A 6,000-nucleotide genomic window follows, 5' to 3' on the forward strand; every position below is an offset into this window, starting at 1 on the left:
TCCCTCTGTGTGAGTGTAGTACCCCCCTCCCCCCCTCGCTTTTGCTGTATCTTATCTGTAGCCTTTTTTTTTTTTTCCATCCCTTCTAACATTCTGCTTAAACTTTGTGATTTGTAATAGTACTGCTTAGACTTTGAAGAAGGGGCCTTCCCCCGAAAGCTTGTCCTCAAAATTGTATGTTAGTGCAAATAAAAAAAGTATCACGGACAGTACTCAATTGTTTCTGTCACAAATGCACTAATACGGCTACAATCACCTCATGGAAAATGACAAAAACCTTCTTTTTTTTTTTTACACGAAGTTGTTATTTAAATGATTTACTTCTCGCACAAGCCATGGGTGTATGTGGAAATACACCCCAAAATACATTCTGCTACTTCTACTGAGTATGGGGATACCACATGTGTGAGACTTTTTGGGAGCCTAGCCACATACAGGAGCCTGAAATCCAATGACCACTTTGAAAGCCTGAAGGTACGTAACTTCCTCATTACACTTCCTCACTACCTATCACAGTTTTGAAGGCCCTGACATGCCAGGATAGCCCCTAACCCCCCCCCCCAAATGACCCCTTTCTGGAAAATAGACACCCCAAGGAATTTAAAAAGAGGCATGGTGAGTATTTTGCAGATCTCATTTTTTCTCACAAGGTTTTGAAATATAAAAAAAATAGAAAAAATATGTTTTTGGTTTTTTTTCTTCATTTTCCAAAAACTTGTGGCAACAAATGAGATCTGCAAAATACTTACCGTGCTTTTTATCAAATTCCTTGGGGCGTCTACTTTCCAAAAAGGGGTAATTTGGGGGGGGTTAGGTGCTATCCTGGCATTTCAGGGCCTCTGCAACTGTGATAGGTTGTCTGGAACTGTAATGAGGAAATAAAGCTCTTTAAAAGCCTGAAGGTGCTTATTGGATTTTGGGGTCCTGTACTTGGCTAGACTGCCAAAAAGTCTCTCACATGTGGTACCCCCATACTCAGGAGAAGTAGCAAAATGTATTTTGGGGAGTAATTCCACATATAACCATGGCATGTGTGAGCAGTAAATCATTTAAGTGACAATTTTGTGTAAAAAAAAATATATATATATTTATTTTTGTCATTTTCCAAAGACTTGTGGTAAAAAAATAAATTCTTCTATTGATTCAACATTCCTCTCAGCAAATAGTTTGGGGTGACTACTTTCCAAAAAGGAGTCGTTTTATGCCCAGCATTAGAAGTTTATGCCACACATCATTCACTCTTCTAACCACCTGAAGACCAAGCCTTTTTTTTTCACATGAAAAAAATCAGTATTTTTAGCTAGGAAATTATTTTAAACCCCCAAACATTATATATTTTTTTAAAGCAGACAGCCTAGTAAATAAAATGGTGGGTACTACAATTTTTTATGGCACATAGTACTCACGCAGCGATTTTTCAAAAGCAATTTAAAAAAAATTTTTTTAATATCCATAGGCAGCGCTTTAAAAGCCTTTAAAAGCCACCATTTTAGATTTACAGAGGAGGTCTAGAGTTAGAATTACTGCCCTTGATCTGACGTTCATGGCAATACCTCACATGCATGGTGTAACCGCTGTTTACATAACGACACAGGGTCAAGGCTTGTGCACACAGGTGTGCGCGCATGGAAGGGGCATTTTTTTTTTTTTATTATTTTTACATTGTACCTTTCATTTTTTTTTTTAATCACTTTTAATGCTATAACAGGGAATGCAAATAACCCCTATAACTTCAGTGGGCATTGTCATATTCTTTTTTGAGAAATCTGGGGTCTATCAGACTCTGGATATCTCCTCTGCCCTTACATTATCTAATCAAACCAAAATCGGTGTGATCAGATGCTTTCCCAATTTACAAATGGCGCTGTTTATATCCTGCGAAACTGAAGTGATGAAATGCTTGTAGCTTCCAAATTCTTAGACTATAGAGATGATTGGCACCATTCTGGTCTCCAATCAGCTCTATGGTCAGCTGGCAGAAACACCGGCTGCATTCTCAGGTTCCCCTGATGGCACAGGACTGCCCGAGAAGGCCGTGGAAGGCAGCGGGGGAGGGGGGACATCATCTACCACTGCTTGTAAAAGCAATCTTGCAGCTAATTAGCCACTAGGATTGCTTTTACATGAAAGCCGATCACCGGCTGAAAAAAACGATACCAGGATGATGCCTGCAGCTGAGAACGCCCTGTGGGTGGGGCGAAACGCGTTGATGCACTTCCGGTCTGCCGTCATCTTGGTTTACGTCACTTCCGGTATTTGGAACGCACGCCGACTTTTGCGGTTCAAGCGGTCATTTTAGAGGTGGAAAGCTGGTCATCTTCTACAGCGATTCTTAAAGCGTGAGATCTCTATATTTACAATTTGGAAACTTGTTCCTTTGAAGCCTTTGAGGCTATTAAACAAGGCCTGTTATTTTATTGAAACATGTAAGTGTCCTTATTCTATGGATTTATATGGTATTGAGTGGCAGTATTACACTATGTCGCCTTTCTTTCCTTGCACATTATTGAGGATTCCATGGAGAAGTAGAGTGGAGTCGATTGCTGTATCTAAGCAGGGTGAAGAAGGCGATTTGAGTTCCTCCTGAGGGGCTATAGGATCCCTTATATCCTATGAGGCTTATTACTCACCTTCATCTGGTGAGTGCGGTCAATATTATTTTTCACATGGTGATTAGGTGGAAGTACATTTTGGAACATTGTCTTGAAAATCCTTTTGGGAAAATAAGGACTTATGTTTGAAATATTATATTATATATATATATATTTTTGCACGGACATTTATTTATTTGTGATTATTTTTATTTACTGGACTGCATAAGGCTGCAGTATAAGCAGCATAACATACATTCAATTCGAACATCGAGACCAACACTACCTGCAATTATAAAAAGGACATTTATGCCCAAGCATGGGGGTCTGGGGTGGTCAGTGGGTGGATCGCTCTAGCATATATTTTTGTAAAAAAAAATTTCGGCAGAGATTTCTTCAACCACATCAACTAATGTGAATAGAGGAATCTGTTAGGTTCTTTTTTTTGTTCAGCCCATGGCCTGAAAAAAAAAAAGAACATTTCATGTATGCCTGGCATTTTTTTGCTGGCTGATAGCTAAAAAGAGTGCAAAACATTTTCTGTCACTTTTTTAAATAGTATTGTTTTGCTTCCTTTCCTTGTCTTCCTTCAGTCTGCTAATTAAGGGGAGGGGTTAATTGGTCACAGGTGATACAGGTCCTATATAACTTGCTGTAGAACTCACTCTGAGCTTGCCTGTATTTTGCTTGCCGAACCTTTGACTAAGTGGACATTTCATAAGTGGAGTTAAAAAACCGGACTGGAAAACAGGAGATTATAACAGGAGTCTACTAAAACCTGTAAGTAACAAATGATATTTCCTGGTAAAATTGTAACTGGGATAATAAGTGCTAGCAGGGTTGAAGGTTTTGTGCAGTGCACAGTGTGCCACATGTATGCAGCAATGGAGCAGCAGCTCCAGGGTGTAAACCGTTGCAACAGATGTGAGCGGCTTGCCCTTCTGGAAACTCACGTTCGATATCTGGAGGAGCAAGTTGCAACAATGGGCAGAACCGACAACCTTGAAAGGGGTCTTCTGCTTTCTGAGCAGGTAGCTAATGGGATTGATGTGGAGGGTGGAGGGGCTAATCAGGATTATCAGGTAGGAAGATGGGTTACTGTAATGAGAGGGAGTGGTAGGGGCTCACAGAAAAGGAAGGCTGGCCCTGGGTTTGAGCACCCAAGCAGATTTGCCAAGTTAGGTGAAGATGTGGGGGTGGCAAGCTCAGGGGTGGCAGCCCTGGATGTCACTGCTATCCCTAACAGCCGGGAGGACAGACCATCTGGGAGGGGTGGTGCGGATAGTGCAGGAAGGCATAGACAGCTGGTGGTAGTAGGGGATTTTATAATCAGAAGGACTGATAGAATAATTTGTCACCAGGATCGCCTCAACCAAATGGTCGCTGTCTTCCTGGTGCCAGGGTTGGGCATGTGGTGGACCAGATTGGTAAATTACTGGGAGGGGCTGGGCATGACCCAGCTGTCTTGGTTCATGTTGGAACCAATGGCAGAATACATGGAAGGTGGAAGCTCCTTAAGAATCAATTTAAAGAACTAGGCTGCAAGTTCAAGGGAAGGATCTCCAAGGTGATATTCTCTGAAATATTACCTGTGCCATGCACAACTCAAGAAAGACAAGGAGAGATTAGAGAACTCAATGCATGGCTGAAGACCTGGAGTAAGAAGGAAGGATTTGGGTTTCTAGAGCACTGGGCTGACTTTTCATTGGGGTGCAACCTATATGCTAGAGATGGTCTGCACCTAAATGGAAGGGGGTCTGCTGTGCTAGGGGAGAGGTTTATGGGAAGGCTGGAGGAGTATTTAAAGTAGGATAAAGGCGGGAAGGAGAATTAGATTATAACGGGGTAGACAGATCAGACAGGGGTCAGTACTTATTGGTGGGTGGAATGGGGAAAGATGGGGGGAAGGGTATGGCAGATGACAATAAGGTTCCCATGTTACAAACAACCAGCGGAATTGGTACCATTTGTATGAAAATAAAAAATATGCAATAAACGTGTGAACAAGGTGTCAATGAATTAAAGTGTTTGTTCATCAATGCTAGAAGTCTGCCAAGCAAAATTGGTGAGTTGGAAGCTTTGGTGCATGAAGAGAACTATGATTTAATTGGTATTTCTGAATCTTGGCTTCAATCTTCACATGACTGGGCCATTAATATTCCTGGCTATGTTCTCTTTCAAAGAGACAGGGTAAATAGGAAAGGTGATGGTGTCTGTCTCTATAGGAGAAGTGATCTCAGAGCAAGTGTGAAAGAGGACCTAGTTGATGGATAGTGTGGTGAGGCTGAAGTATCATGGGTGGAACTGCACATGGGGGTGCGTACTACCAAGGTAATCATTGGAGTTTGTTATAGGCCTTCCAGTGTTAATGGGGAGGTGGAAACTCAGCTCTTTGCACAGATCGAAAGGGCTGCAAGGACTGGGACAGTGATAATAATGGGGGATTTTAACTACCCGGAAATTGACTGGAGTAATGGTACTGCAAGAACAGTTAAAGGGCAAAAATTTTTAAACTTACTACAGGACAATTTCATGGTACAGTTCATAGAAGTCCCTACTAGGAATGATGCTCTGCTGGACCTGGAAATCTCAAACCATGCAGAGCTTATTACGAATGTCCATATAAAAGAACATCTGAGTAGTAGTGACCGTAACATGATTTCCGTTATTGTTAGCAGTAAACAGCGAACAAATACGGGAGAAATAGAAACACTCAATTTCAAGAGAGCTAATTTTCCAAGGCTGAGAGCTGCTCTCCACTTAGACTGGGAGGGAATATTGACACTGATGAACACAGCACAGAAATGGGAGTTCTTCAAAAAGACTGTATGTGAACACACTGTAAAATATATTCCCATAAGCAACACGTTTAAAAGGCTAAAAATCAAACCTACGTGGCTTACGGCCAAAGTTAAAAAAGCTATAGATAATAAGAAAAGAGCTTTTATTAAATATAAAAATGAAGGAATGCAATCATCGTTTAAAGCTTACAAAGAATATAACAGAATATGCAATAAGGAAATAAAGGCTGCAAAAATTGAAAACGAACGACAGATTGCAAAAGATAGCAGGACCAACCCCTAAAAAGGTCTTTAAATATATTAATAGTAAATAGGTCCGGTCCGAGCATGTAGGCTCTTTAAAAAATAATCTAGAGTGGGTGACTGGGGACAAAGAGAAGGAAAATTTATTTAATACCTTCTTCAGTACTGTGCATACAAAGGAGCATGGGGGAGCTCTTGTCCATAATGGGCATGGTATTGACACAGCTCCAGATGATCCACATTTGATATGTTTCAAAAATATTTAGACAGTATAAAGGTGAATAAAGCACCTGGACCGGATGGCATACACCCACAGGTCCTTAAAGAATTGAGCTCTGTTATTTCAAAGCCATTGTTAATAATTT

Source organism: Staurois parvus, unplaced genomic scaffold, assembly GCF_062004578.1.
Source record: "Staurois parvus isolate SC_StPar_1 unplaced genomic scaffold, SC_StPar_1.0 ptg000937l, whole genome shotgun sequence".
Taxonomy (NCBI): domain Eukaryota; kingdom Metazoa; phylum Chordata; class Amphibia; order Anura; family Ranidae; genus Staurois; species Staurois parvus.